This window comes from Trichechus manatus, unplaced genomic scaffold, assembly GCF_000243295.1.
Source record: "Trichechus manatus latirostris isolate Lorelei unplaced genomic scaffold, TriManLat1.0 scaffold00155, whole genome shotgun sequence".
Classification (NCBI taxonomy): Eukaryota; Metazoa; Chordata; class Mammalia; order Sirenia; family Trichechidae; genus Trichechus; species Trichechus manatus.
The window spans coordinates 2,029,837-2,043,793 of NW_004444091.1; the positions used below are offsets into that span (position 1 = coordinate 2,029,837).

General features: G+C 37.7%; 1 protein-coding gene across 3 annotated transcripts in view; it reads left to right on the forward strand.

The window, feature by feature from the left end:
• SHLD2 (shieldin complex subunit 2) overlaps positions 1 to 13,957 on the forward strand; it is a 169,749-nt gene that overhangs the window by 52,086 nt on the left and 103,706 nt on the right. The window contains exon 3 of one of the 3 annotated variants that reach the window (XM_023740430.1): positions 7,786 to 7,886. The exons of the other annotated variants lie outside the window; for them this stretch is intronic. The gene's annotated coding sequence lies outside the window, so the exon portion shown is untranslated. The remainder of the gene's footprint in view (positions 1 to 7,785; positions 7,887 to 13,957) is intronic. 3 annotated transcript variants of the gene reach the window in all.

Below are 13,957 nucleotides of genomic sequence, written 5' to 3' on the forward strand. Positions count from 1 at the left end.
GCTTCGTAGGTTTAAGGTTAGAAAAAACTTAACATTTATTGAGTGATTACAATGTGCCAATCTCACAGTAACACTGAAAGGTAGGCATTGATATTATTCTCATTTGACAGATAAAGAAATTTAATTTTTTATTATGGATATTTTCAAATATATAAGAAAGTAGAATAGTATAATGAACCCCATGCACCTGTCACCCAGTATCATGGGTTGAATTGTGTCCCCCAAAAGTACGTGTCAACTTGGCTAGGCCGTGATTCCCAGTATTGCATGGTTGTCCCCCATTTTGTGATTTTCCTATGTGTTATAAATCATAATGTCTACCTGTGGTTAAAGAGGATTAGGATGGGATGTAATACCTTTGCTCAGGTCACATTCCTGATCCAGTGTAAAGGGAGTTTCCCTGGACTGTGGCCTGCACCACCTTTTATCTTACAAGAGATAAAAGGAAAGGGAAGCAAGCAGAGAGTTGGGGACCTTATACCACCAAGTGGGAAGCACTGGGAGTGGAGCGTGTCCTTTGGACCCGGGGTTCCTGCGCGGAGAGGCTTCTAGTCCAGAGGAGGATTGACGGGGAGGATCTTCCTTCAGAGCCGAAATAGAGAGAGGGCCTTCCTCTAGAGCTGACACCCTGAATTTGGACTTCTATCCTGCTAGAGTGTGAGAAAATAAATTTCTCTTTGTTAAAGCCATCCACTTGTGGTACTTCTGTTGTAGCAGCAGTAGATGACTAAGACACCCAGCTTCAACAATTTCACAAGTTTACATTTTTATTAAGTTGCAGAGTAGAGGTTTGAACCACATCTGTCTTATTCCAAAACACATGCTTTAAATTTCAGCATCATGCTGCCTCAAATGCATCTTGTCATTTGATGCTATTGAGTAACTTTATGATTGCTTAGTTCTTTTGGTAGAAATAGACATGGAAAAGCATTATAAAGAGTGAATTTTTATGGTAAATAAGATAGAAAGCACTTTCTTTTAATCACAGTTATTTTGTAATAAGCAAAACCTGTTGATATAGTTCATCCTGTTTTATAAATCTTTGACCCATTCATCAGACTCTGACCACTCTAAAGATAAAGGATTATGGTAGTATTGGTCTTCTGGCTAAAGTGGCCTTCTGCAGATTGAGAAATTATGTAATTATTAACCGGGGTAATGGATATGTACTTGCAAGTTTCATCTGGTATCTTAATGTGCTTTAACTCGTTGAGTACACCTAGAAAATAGTCTAGAATCATTGAAATGATCAGTTATCCATAAAGTAACTCTTCAGTTTGTATATTTTTGCTGTGTGAAAAACTTTATTTTAATAAATTTAAAAACAGTACTTTCCTTCCTGAAATAGTTATCTGTTACCTTGAAGACTCCAAAAATAAAAGGGTAAAAACAATATTGGATGAAGCATTTTTATATTTCTTGTAAAGTATCACAGCTACTCACAACTCCTGTAAATTGGAGGATTTAGTGGCAGCATCCTTAGGTATAAATACATTTTAAAAATAACTCTTCATTGAATTAACAGAGCCATACTTTCTGGTCAATTTTTTTTGGGTGGGGGGAGGTGCGGGAGAAAAGGGGAGCTCTACACTTGCAGAGCTATTTACTTAGGCAAATAAATGAAGACATACTTAAGTAACTATAATACATAAATAACTTTATTTTATGGAACTTTGACCCATCTCAGACATCTCTCCTCCTGGGAGATCTTTTCTGAACTCTCAACACTGTGTTTTATGTCACTCCTATGTGCTCTACTATCTTTCCCTGACTAGAATGTCGGGGACTCGAGGCTCCTGGCCTCATAACCATAAACCACACAAACTTGAATCCAAGGAATCTAGTCTGGGCATAGGGTTATTTTGTCAGATTCTTTCTTCAAGAGAGGGGTCAAATAGAACATTTGCTTTTTTTTTTTTTTCTCACTACTGTGGTCCTGTTAAATATAATGATGCTAGAAATATAAATTTGAAGTTTGGGAGCAATGTTGGTTCAGTATGAGTTTGTAAAGCATAATTGGATATGCGGTAGATAAATGAAAGTTACTGGATGAAATGCTGTAGAGAGAATGTACGGAATGTAAACAAGAGATGGCCCAAGGATGAAGAAATAGAGAAAGAAAAATTGGAGCAATAGAAGAACTAGTTAGGAAAGAGTAGTGTTCTAAACACCAAGGAAAGAGTTTCACAATTGGGGGGAAGTATTGTCAGTACTTAATTGACAATTTGTACTTCATTGTTGTCTTAATAGTGATAGGAAATGCAAATCACAGCAGGACATTTAAGAGAAAATGCTAAGTAAGGAATCCTTGAGTGTCTTACACTCTGTTTAAACCTTTTGGAGACTATTCATAGCAGGCTTGACCCTTGGGTAAGGCAACTAGGGTACCTTTCCTGGGCCCTGTGTTGGGGTATGGGGTGGTGATGACTGTGGGGCTATACAGTATTCTTTTTTCCTAAACATTAAAATTGAATTTCAAAAATTTTATCATTGATAACATCCCAAAGAGCCTATGAAAAATGCAGATAATAGGCAGTCTTCCATTGGTTGAGTTGTCCCAGGCTTCTCCTAGGGACACCCCAATTTATAATCCTGTAGTAAGTAGCTCATATCTGTTTTGTAATTGCTTGTCACTTTGTCTCTGACATTAGACTATATACTCCTTAAAGCTCCTTGTTATTATCGAATTCCAGCACCTAAGCATAATGTCTGGTACCTAGTATTAAGTTTTTTTAATTGTGCTTTAGGTGAAAGTTTACAGTGCAAATTAGTTTCTCATTCAAAAATTTATATACAGATTGTTTTTTGACGTTGATTGCAGTCCCCACAATGTGTTAGCACTCTCCCCCTTTCCCATTACACCCTGATTTCTCTGTGTCCATTCGTCTAGTTTTCCTGTCCCTTCCTGCCTTCTCGTCTTTACTTTTGGGTAGGTGTTGCCCATTTGGTCTCCTGTACTTGACTGAACTAAGAAGCACATTCCTCACGTGTGTTAGTATTTGTTTTATAGGTCTGTCTAATCTTTGGCTGAAAGGTGGCCTTCAGGAGTGACTTCACTTCTGAGTTAGCATGGTGTGCAGGGGCCATAGTCTCAGGGGTTCCTCAGTGTCTGTCAGACCAGTAAGTCTGGTCTTTTTTGTGAAATTAAATTTTGTTCTCTATGTTTTTCTCCTGCTCTGTCTGGGACCCTCCATTGTGATCCCTGGCAGACAAGTCGTTGGTGGTAGCCGGGCACCATTTAGTTCTTCTGGCTTCAGGCTGGTGGAGGCTGTGGTTCATGTGGTCTGTTAGTCCTTTGGACTAATATTTTCCTCGTGTCTTTGGTTTTCTTCATTCCCTGTTGCTCCAAATGGGATGGGACCAATAGATGTATCTTAGATGGCCACTCACAAGCTTTTAACACCCCAGACACTACTTACCAAAGAAGAATGTAGAATATTTTCTTTATGAACTATGTTATACCAATTGACCTAGATGTCACCTGAGACCATAGTCCTTCAGTCCCAGTAATTCAGTCCCTCAGGGTGTTTGGATGTGTCTCGGAAGCTTCTGTGACTCTGCCTTGGTCAAGTTGTGCTGACTTCCCCGATATTGTGTATTGTCTTTCCCTTCACCAAAGTTAACACTTGTCTGCTATCTAGTTAGTAGTTTTCCCTCCACACCTTTCCTCTCCCTGATAACCATCAAAGATCATTTTTTTTGTGTGTGTAAACATTTTCTTGGTTAACTGTTACATGAATGATTAAACAAATGAACCAATAAATATCTGTTTTTGTACCATAAAAAGTGCTCCAGTTTGATGGTCTCACAGAATCAAAAACATAAGACTGTTTCAGGAAAGAAGGATTAATAAACAGTTCCAAATGTCAGATAAAGATTGAAAACTGTCCTTTGGATTTGACTATTAGAAGGTCATTGGTTTCTATAGTGAAAACAATTATAGCAAAATGGTTGGGGTAGAAGCCATATTTAAGTCAGAGTATAGAAACAAAATACTGAATGGTTTAAAATCAGAAAAGGTGTGCATCAGGGTCGCACCCTTTCACCATACTTAATCTGTATGCTGAGCAAATAGAGAAGCTGGACTATATGAAGAGGAATGCGGCATCAGGATTGGAGCAAAAGACTCATTAACAACCTGTGATATGCAGGTGACACAACCTCACTTGCTGAAAGCAAAGAGGTTTTGAAGCACTTACTGATGAAGATCAAGGACTACAGCCTTCTGTATGGATTACACCCCAACATAAAGAAAACGAAAATCCTCACACTTGGACCAATGAGCGATATTATGCTAAACGGAGAAAAGATTGAAGTTGTCAAGGATTTCATTTTACTTGGATCCACAACCAACACCCAGGGAAGCAGTAGTCAAGAGATCAAATGAGGCATTGCCTTGGGCAAATCTGCTGCAAAAGACTTCTTTAAAGTGTTAAAAAGCAAAAATATCACTTTAAGGACTAAGGTACATCTGAACCAAGCCATGGTATTTTCAGTAACATTATATACATTCAAAAGCTGGACAGTGCATTAGGAAGACTGAAGAAGAATTGATGCCTTTGAGTTATGGTGTTGGCAAAGAATATTGAATATACTATGGACTCCAAGAAGAATGAACAAATCTTGGAAGAAGTATAGCCAGAATGTTCTTTAGGAGTGAGGATGGCAAGACTTCATCTTGCTTATTTTGGACATGTTATGAGGAAGGACCAGTCCCTGGAGAAGGACATCATGTTTGGTAAAGTAGAGGGTCAGCGAAAAAGAGGAAGACCCTCAACGAGATGGATTCACACAGTGACTTCAAAAATGGGCTCAAGCAACGATTATGAGGATGGTGTAGGAACAGGTAGTGTTTTGTTCTGTTGTATATAGAGTCGCTGTGAGTTGGAACCGATTTGGTGGCATCTAACAACAACATATAAACACTATAGGAGAAATTTTTTGTTTTTTTTTCCCTAGATTTGAGGCTAAAGGAGGAGGCCATTGGAGAGGAAACCAGTAGCTATGAGAAAAAGTAGTTGTCATGGTAATTACACATTTGATTTGCATATACCCAAATCTTGCCATCTACACATTAGGATAATATATTTCTCCCTCTTCAACTTGGTAGATATAGAATTTGAATTTTAGTTTTTGTTGTTCTGTTTGGGTCCCCCTAGTGGCAAGCTTTATAATGTCATGAATTAGATCTAATATGCCAGTTATTCCTTATGCAGGTTATTCTTTCTCTGGGGAGTAGATGAAGGTGGGATATGTGGTTATAGTAATTATGGTGATGCTTAGTCGTTCTGTAATTTTCAGTGGGTCAAAACTTGATACCACTTGTCTTAGGCTGGGTTCTCTAGAGAAGCAAAACCAGTAAAGTGTATAAATATATATATAGAGAGAGATTATATCAAGGAACCAACTCACGTGATTGTAGAGGCTAGAACATCCCAAGTCCGTGGATCAGGGTAGAGGCCTCTCCCAAGTCACACAGCTGCAGAAGCTGACAAGCCCAAGATCGGAAGGTCAGAGAGCAGGGCTCCCACTCACAGGCTGTGCAGATCGACAAATCCCAGGTTCGGCAGATGAGCTGACAGCTCAAGTCCCAAGAACGGGAGATGAGACGACAGGAAGCAGCCGCAGGATCCAGAGGGAGCAAAAAGCCAGAACATCTGCTTATATACAGATGTGGGCCACACCCCCAAGGAAACTCCCTTTCATCTGATTGGCTACTCAACAGTATATTCAATCATGGGAGTGATTACATTAAAACACGGAGAATCATGGCCCAGCCAAGTTGACACACAATCTTAACCATCACACCAGTAATTACTGTAATTTTGTTTCCTTAGTAATAATTAGAACCCCTGGTAGCACAGTGATTAAGAGCTGGGCTGCTAACCGTAAGGTCAGCAGTTCGAATCTACCAGCCACTCCTTGGAAACCCTATGGAACAGCTGTACTCTGTCCTATAGGGTGGCTATGAGTTGGAGTCGACTCAATGGCAGTGGGTTTTGTTTTGTTTTTTTGGTTTAGTAATAATTCACTATTATAAGCTGTTTGAAAATTGCAGTATATCTATTTTAGCTGCTAATACATTAACAAGTGCCATAATTTTTCTCAAATCTTATACGGAATGTTATAGGTAGGTCCCGTGTTATATAACTGTTGGAATATCATGTCTGGTTTGAAGACTGTGAAAGAAAAGCTTAAACTACCCCCCTAAAGATTTGATTATTATAAAAATAATACATATTCATTACAGTAAAACTTAAATCATAGCAGTCTTTTAAAAAATTATCCATGCTGTTACCCCTCAGTGTTTTTCTTTCTAGGATTTAAAAAATATTGTAAAATATTTCTGAATAATACACAGCAGCACCCTTATAACCACACCCAGTTTAAACACGCAAAAAAACATGCTTAGTATAGTGGAAGCCCTCTGAGTACCTTTACCTTCAAATCTCTGTTCCTTCCTCCCAGAGATAAACAGTCTCCTGGATTTGGTGTTTCATTCCCAGGCGTATTTTAAAACTCTGTGTACAATGAAATTATAGATTATCTGTTCAGCTTGCATTTTTTAATTTAAAATTATGTTTGTAAGATGTGTCCATGCTGATACACAGCTCTTGTTCATTTATTTTTGCTGTCGTATAGTAGTTCTTCTCTGAATAGTCCATGACTTATCCATTCTTACCTCCACGGACTTTTAGGTTGTTTTTAAAATTTCACTTATAAATTCTTCCATGATCATTTGTGTAACTGTTTCCTTGTGTATATTCCTTATGTATGTGTACAAGAGTTTCTCCAGGGCTGAAATTTGAAGTCGAGTTGTTTGGTTGTACTTTCTCAGCTTTACTGTTTATTGCCAAATTCTTTTTCAAAATGGTATGCCAGTTTACTCTTACACCAACAGGGAGGACTTTTTGGGTATTGTCAGATTGTCTAAATCTTTCCCCAATCCGTTGGATAAGAAACAATATCTCTTAGAAGAAAAAGAAAACTTGTATTATAGGATATTTTAAACTTACCCTGCTGTAATAATTATCAACACATGGCCAGTGTTCTTTCATCTACACCCTCACCTCCCCCAACATTAGCCTAAAGAAATCTGAGATGTCGCACTATTCTTTCTGCAAACACTCCATGTGCATCTCCAGCCCGTAAGAAATCTTTCGGACATAACTTCAATAACATCACACTAAAAAATAACAATAATCTCGTAATGTTTTCAAATATCAGTCTCTATCAAGGTTTCAGTTTCTTTTTGTCCCTGTAGCACGTAAAAAAGTTTTCAGTGAATTCTAGGAATAAATCTAATGTTTACTGAAAATCAGTTATTAAGTAAACTGCTATTTTTTTAATGATATCTCATTAAGTATGATGTTTACTTAGATTACTTGTGTCAGATGCCACAGTAATGAAAAAAACTGTAAATCATGATGAGGTTCTATTTTATTCATATACAGGTAGTCCCCCGCTTACAGCGGGGTTCTGTTCTGTAAGTAGGTTCTCACGTAAGTCGAATGTCTTTTTTTTTTTAAGTTTTCATTATTATTACCTTTTTATAAATTGTGTTTTAGGTGAAAGTTTACACAGCAAATTAGCTTCCCATTCAGCGATTTGTACACAGTTTGTTCCATGACATTGGTTGCTATCCCTGCAATGTGTCAGCACTCTCCCGATTTCTACCCTGCCTTCCCTGTGTCCATCCCTTCAGTTTCCCTGCCCCGATTGGTCTCATTTAGTTGATTGTTCTAAGGAGCACATTCCTCACGGGTGTTGTTATTTATTTTATAGGCCAATCTATTATTTGGCTGAAAGGTGACCTCTAGGAGTGGCTTCAGTTCCAGATTAAAAGTGCAGTAGTCTTGGATGTTCCTCCAGTCTCTATCAGTTCAGTAAGTCTTGTCTTTTTTTATGAACTTGAATTTTGTTCTACATTTTTCTCCCATTCTAACCAGAACCTTCTGTTGTGTCCCTGGTCACAGTGGTTGGTAGCGGTGACTGAGCACCATCTAGTTCTTCCAGTCTCAGACTAGAGGAGGCTGTGGTTTGTGTGGGCCATTAGTCCTGTGGATTAATTGTTTTCTTGAGTCTTTGGTTTCCTTCATTCTCCTTTGCCCCAGACAGGAGGAGAGCAATAGTATCTTAGATGGCCACTTGCAAGCTTTTAATACCCAGATGCTACTCACCAAACTAGGATGTGGAACATTATCTTTATGAACTATGTTATGCCAGTTGACCTAAATGTCCCCTGAGACTATGGTCCTGAGCCTTCAAACCCAGTAACTCAGGCCCATGAAGTGTTTGGGTATGTCTAGGAAGTTTCCATAACTGTGGCCCCATGTGCTGTATTATATATATAAATATATATGCAGCACATACAAATATGTATACATCAAATGCCCACAACTATATCTATATATGGAGCCCTGGTGGCACAGTGGTTAAGAGCTACAGCCGCTGTCCAAAAGGTCGGCAGTTCGAATCCACCAGGCGCTCCTTGGAAGCACTATGGGGCAGTTCTCCTCTGCCCTATAGGGTTGCTATGAGTTGAAATCGACTTGACGGCAACAGATATACCTATATATGCACACGCATGTACTCCCATATACCCTCCCACACCTATATAGCATACATATCTACCTGTGTAACTGCTCACAAATTTTTGGTTGTTATTACTGTTGTTGCAGAAGTGTTTATGTTATAGCATTTACTGTAGTTGTCTTTTATTCTTGTGTACCTCTCAGTGTCTTTATTTACCATAGTCACATTGTGCTGACTTAACCCTATATTGCATATTGCATTTCCCTTCACCAGAATTAACATGTGTCTACTATCTAGGGAGTGATTTTCCCTCCCTCCTCCTCCCATTCCTAGTAACCATCAAAGAACATTACTTTCTGTGTATAAGTATATTCTTGACTTTTTATAAAAGTGGTATCATACAATATTTGTCCTTTTGTGATTGACTTATTTCCCTCAGCAAAATATCCTCCAGATTCATCCATGTTACAAGATATTTCACAGAGTCATCATTATTCTTTATTGTTGTGTAGTATTCCACTGTATGTACCACATTTTGTTTATCCATTCTTCTGTTGATGGACACTTAGGTTGTTTCCATCTTTTTGTTACTGTGAATAATGCTTGCAGTGAACATGGATGTGCATATGTCTGTTCATGTCACTGCTCTTATTTTTCTAGAATGTATACCTAGAAGTAGCATTGCAGAATCATATAGTATTTCCATTTCCAGCTTATTGAGGAAGCACCATACCATTTTCCATAGTGGCTGTACCGTTTTACAGTCCCATCAGCAGTGTGTAAGAGTTCTGATCTCCCGTACAACCTCGCTAGCATTTGTTGTTTTCTGTTTTTTTGATCAGTACCATTTTTGAAGGTGTGAGATGGTATCTCATTATAGTTTTGATTTGCATCTCTCTAATGTCTAAAGATCATGAGCATCTCCTCATGTTCTATGAGCCGTTTGAATGTCTTCTTTGGTGAAGTGTCTGTTCATATCCTTTGCCTATTTTTAATTGGATTGTCTTTTTGTTGTTGTTGAGGTGTTAAAGTGTTCGTATAGATTTTAAGAGATTTTATCCTTGCTGGATGTATCATAGCCAAAATTTTTTTCTCAGTCTGTACCTTCTCTTTTTACTCTTTTGGTAAAGTCTTTTGATGAGCATAAGTATTTAATTTTTAGGAGGTCTCAGCTATCTAGTTTGTCTTCTCTTTGTGTATTTTTCATTATATTTGAAAGAGTATTTATGCCATAAATTAGGACCCCTAGCTTTGACCCTATTTTCCAGGAACTTTGTAGCTTTAGGTTTAACATTTAGATCTTTGATCCATTTTGAGTCAGCTTTTGTATATGGTGTGAAATATGGGTCCTGTTCGTTTTTTTGCAAATGGATATCCGGTTTTGCCAGCACCATTTGTTAAAGAGACTGTCTCTTTCCCCATTGAATGAACTTCGACCTTTTGTCGAAAATCAGCTTTCCGTAGCTGGATGGATTTACTTCTGGATCCTCAGTTCTATTCCATTGGTCTGTGTGTCTGTTGTTGTACCCGTACCAGGCTGTTTTGATTACCGCAGCTGTATAGTAAGTTCTGAGATTGGAATTGTGAGACCTCCTACTTTATTCTTCTTCAGTAATACTCTAGCCATTTGGGGCCTCTTTCCTTTCCATGTGAAGTTGGAGATTAGTTTTTCCATTATGTTAAAAGAATGTTGTTGGAATTTGAGTCGCGATTGCATTATATCTAGTGATCACTTTGAGTAGTACTGACATTTTCAGAATGTTAACTTGTCCTATCCACGAACATGGTATGTTTGTCCATTTACGTAGGTCTCTTTAGGTTTCTTGCAGTAATGTTTTGTAGTTTTCCTTGTATAAGTCTTTTACCTCCCTGGTTAGATTTTTTTCCTAGATATTTTATACTTTTTAGTGGCTATTGTAAATGGTATTGTTTTCTTGACTTCCTTTTTGGAGTTCTCATTGTTAGTGTAGAGGAATCCCAACTGATTTTTTTATGTTAATCTTGTACCCTGCCACTTTGCTGAACTTTTCTATTAGTTCCAGTAGCTTAATTGTGAAATGTCTGGGATTTTCTTTGTGTAGGATCATGTTGTCTGTGAATACGGATAGTTTACTTCTTCCTTACCAATTTGGATGCCCTTTATTTCCCTTTTGTGGTTTATTACTCTGGCTAGGACTTCCAGTACAATATTGAATAAGAGTAATGATAATGGGCACCCTTGTCTCATACCCATTCTCAAGGGGAATGCTTTCAGTCTCTCTCCTTTAAGAATAATGTTGGCTGTTAGTTTTGTATATATATGTGTTGAGGAATTTCGCTTCTGTTCCTATTTTGCTGAGAGTTTTTATCAGGAAAGGGTGCTGGCTTTTATCAAATGCCTTTTCCGCATCGATTGAGATGAGCATGTGATCGTTTTCCCTTGTTTTGTTTATGTCGTGAATTACATTGATTGATTTTTTTGATGTTAAGCTATCCTTGCTTACTTGGTATGAATCCCAACTGGTCATGGTGTATTATTTTTTTGATATGCTATTGAATTCTGTTGGCTAAGATTTTCTTGAGAATTTTTGCATCTGTATTCATGAGGGACATTGGTCTACAATTTTCTTTTTTAGTGGTATCTTTGCCTGGCTTTGGTATCAGAGTTATGCTGGCTTTATAGAATGAATTCAGGAGTATTCCTTCCTTTTCTGTGTTCTGGAATAGTTTGAGTAGGATTGATATCAACTCTTCTCTGAATGTTTGATAGAATTCTCCAGTGAAGCTGTCTAGGCTGGGGCTTTTTTTTGGTTGGGAGTTTTTTTTTTTATGATCTCTTCAATTTCTTCTTTTGTTGTGGGTCTGTTTAAATTGTCTACTTCAGTTTGTGTTTGTTTAGGTAGATGGTATCTTTCTAGGAATTTGTCTATTTCTTCTAGGTTTTCAAATTTATTAGAGTACAATTTGTCATGTAACGATCCTCTTTATCTTGGTTCTATTGTAATGTCGCCCATTTCATTATTATTTTGGTTATTTATGTCTTCTCATTTTTTTCCTTTGTCAGTTTGGCCAGTGGTTTGTCAATTTTATTGATCGTCTCAAGGAACCAACTTCTAGTTTTGTTGATTCTTTTTAATGTTTTTCTATTTCTTTTGTTTCTGCTCTGATCTTTATTATTTCATTTCTTCTGGTGCCTGTAGACCTCTTTTGCTGTTCCTTTTCTATTTGTTCAAGTTGTTGGGCTAAGTTACTGATTTTGGGTCTGTCTTCTTTTTTGATGTGTGCATTTATTGCTATAAATTTTTCTCTGAGCACTGCTTTTGCTGTGACCCAGAGGTTTTGGTATGTTGTGTCTTCATTCTCATTTGATTCTAAGAATATTTAAAATTTCATATATGACCCAGTAGTTTTTAAGTAAGGTGCTATTCAGTTTCCATGTATTTAATGTTTTTTCTTTGCTCTTTTTATTATTGATTTCTAGTTTTGGTAGAGTTATGGTCAGAGAAGATGCTTTGTATTGTGTCAGTGTTTTTGAATTTATTGAGGCTTGCTTTGTGGCCTAGAATATGGTTTATTCTGAACAATGCTACATGTGCATTGCAGAAGAACGTGTACTTTGCTGCTGTTGGCTGGTATGTTCTGTATATGTCTGTCAGGTCAAGTTGGTTGATTGCGTTATTTAGATTTTCTGTATCTTTTTTTAAATGTACTTTAATAATATCTATCTTTTAAAATAGTTAAAAGGGGACATATATTCACTACAGGTAACAGAAAATAGAAAAATCACAAAGAAGTACCAAAATTACCTATAATCTAACATTGATATATAATCATCATTTACATTTTGCTGTCTGCCCTTCTACTATTTTTTCTATTGACATGTTGTTGTTGTCAGCTGCTGCTGAGTTGGCTCTAACTCATGGTGACCCCGGGCACAACAGAAGGAATTGTTGCTGGGTCCTGCATCATCTTCATGATCGTTGATATACTTGACTTCATTGTTGTAGCCTCTGTGTATTTTGAGTGTCTTCCAATCTAAGAAGCTCATCTGCCAGCACTATACGGGACAATATTCTGTTGTGATCCATAGGGTTTTCGTTGGCTGATTTTTGGAAGTAAATTGCCAGGCCTTTCTTCCTAGTCTGTCGCAGTCTGAAAGCTCCACTGAAACTTGTCCATCATGGGTGACCTTGCTGGTATTTGAAACATTGGCATAGCTTCCAGTATCACAGAACATGCAAGCCACCACAGTACGACAAACTGACAGATGGTGGATTTATATATTATGTTTTAAATAATCAAAGATGGGGCCAAAGTTATATATAGAAAGTTATATTTAGAGTATGTTTCATAAAAATAGTATCATGCTCTTAAAACTTGAATTTTATCACTTGGCTCTATATTGTGAATGTTATCTCTTACCAGTAAGTATTTTCTACAACAAAAGTTCAGTGACTGAACAGAACTCCGTAGTAGCTATAAAATAGAACTTACTTATGTAATCCCCTACTTAAAGAATTTTTAGATTTTTTTTTTTTTAACTGTACTTTAGGTAAAGGTTTACAGAACAAATAGTTTCTTATTAAACAGTCAATACACATATTGTTTTATGACATTGGTTAACAACCCCACGACATGTCAACACTCTTCCTTCTCAACCTATTTTTTTTTGGTGAAAATATATGTCATGGTTTGGATTATGTCCCCCCAAAAATGTATCAATTTGGCTGGGCCATGATTCCCAGAATTGTGTGGTTGTCCTCCATTTTGTGATCGTAATTTTATGTTAAAGAGGATTATGGTGGGATTGTAACACCACCCTTACCCAGGTCACATCCCTGATCCAGTGTAAAGGGAGTTTCCCTGGGGTGTGGCCTGCATCACCTTTTATCTCTCAAGAGATAAAAGGAAAGAGAAGTAAGCAGAGAGTTGCTGACCTCATACTACCAAGAAAGAAGCACCAGGAGCAGAGCGCCTCCTTTGGACCCAAGTTCCCGCACAGGGAAGGTCCTAGTCTCGGGGGAGACTGATGATGACAAGGATCTTCCTCCAGAGCTGACAGAGAGAGAGCCTTCCCCTGGAGCTAACGCCCTGAATTTGGATTTCTAGCCTACTAGACTGTGAGAAAATAAATTTCTCTTTGTGAAAGCCATCCACTTGTGATATTTCTGTTAGAGCAGCACTAGATGACTAAGACAATATACATAGCCAAAGATACAAAATTTCAAAAATTTCTACATGCACAAATCAGTGGCATCGATTACGTTACTCCAGTTGTGCTGCTATTCTCACTTTAGATAGTTTACAGAACAAAATAGTTTCTCATTAAACAGTTAGTGAACATGTTGCCCTGTGACAGTTGTTAACAATCCCACCACATGTCAATACTGTCCTTACTCAACCTTGGGTTCCCTATCACCAGTTTTCCTGTCCCCTTCTGCCT